The sequence below is a fragment of the Prunus dulcis genome, chromosome 6 (genome assembly GCF_902201215.1).
Source record: "Prunus dulcis chromosome 6, ALMONDv2, whole genome shotgun sequence".
In the NCBI taxonomy this organism is placed as follows: Eukaryota; Viridiplantae; Streptophyta; class Magnoliopsida; order Rosales; family Rosaceae; genus Prunus; species Prunus dulcis.
The window spans coordinates 16,664,439-16,665,790 of record NC_047655.1 but is presented as its reverse complement, the minus strand read 5'-3'; the positions used below and the strand labels follow the sequence as shown (position 1 = coordinate 16,665,790).

Sequence of the window (1,352 nt, the reverse complement as noted above, 5' to 3'; positions counted from 1 at the left end):
AATTTGCACAGTTAACGCAAATATGGCGTCAATCTCATGAATTCCAGCTTTCTTTGGTGTTGATCTCTCACTAGGCCATTGATAGTTATTAGACGCATCTCTTCCAACAAGTTATACGCTTCAGTTTCTGTTTTTCCCATCAAAGCTCCTCCGGCTGCAGCATATATTGTTGTTTTGCTTGTATTGTTCAAACCATTGTAGAACGCTTGAACTTGCATCCAAGTAGGTAGCTCATGATGTGGGCACTTCCTTAGCATATCCTTGTATCTGTCCCATGCTTCATAAAAAGGCTCCATGTCATTCTAAGCAAATGACATGATGTCATTCCTGAGTTTCGCATTCTTTGCAAGAGGAAAGAATTTAGCTAAAAATTTCTTGGCCAAGTCGTTCCATGTAGTAATCGAATTAGGTGGTTGAGAATTCAACCATGACTTTGCCTTTTCCTTTAATGAGAAAGGAAAAAGCCTTAAGCGAACAGGATCGTTGGTAGCTCCATTGCACTTAAATGTGTCGCATATCTCCAAGAAATTAGAGATATGGCTATTAGGGTCTTCTTGAGGTAAACCACAAAAGATGGAGGATTGCTAAATCATTGAAATTATGTCTGGTCTGATTTCAAAATTATTGGCATCAATAGTTGGACGACGAATGCTCGATGGTGATGCCACCACAGATGGGACATCATAGTCCCTTACTGGTTTTGGTTCCTCAGCCATAGGTGATGGCTTTTCCAATATTGCGTCCTTCCCCCTTTTGAGTTTGTTAAGCTTGTGAAGCATTCGCTCGATCTTTGGATCTAATGGTATAAGCGCAAGACTCTGCGAACGTCTCCCAAAACTCATGCACTAGGTGAAGTACCTAAAAAACAAAAAACAAAAAATTCAAATTAAAATCCAAATCAATCTATATCAATATTAATAAACTTTAAAACACTCCCCGGCAACGGCGCCAAAAACTTGTTGTGAAATTTATTGCAAGCGCACAATTCGCACAAGTAATACAGTGATGAGTGAAGTGTCGTTCCCACGAAGAGTGATTTAATTTACCAAGTACCGATTGTGATTAACCCAAGACTTTATTTGAACAATTGATGATGAGATTCGATTGATTAATTAACTAAAACAATGAATAAAAGCAAGCGTAGAAAAATAAAGTAGTGAGATTCAAGTTATGAGAGCACTAGAGCTTCCAACTTTACCATAGCCAATTCTACCCAATTCCCTTAGCATGTTAATCCTAATTATTCTCCATGTTGACAGTTGATTTTTCCTACTTTATTCGATACTCCATCCCTGGTTATACCAAAAGTATTCTTATTACCAACCCACTCTATCCCTAGTAATGGAATTAAG

At 38.1% G+C, this 1,352-nt stretch overlaps 1 non-coding gene across 1 annotated transcript; it reads left to right on the top strand.

Annotated features, from left to right (window-relative positions):
* The first annotated feature begins 228 nt into the window (after nucleotides 1–228).
* LOC117633343 lies at nucleotides 229–335 on the top strand. The gene has a single exon (XR_004586651.1). It is a non-coding gene; the product is annotated as a small nucleolar RNA R71 (small nucleolar RNA).
* The last annotated feature ends 1,017 nt before the right edge of the window (nucleotides 336–1,352 follow it).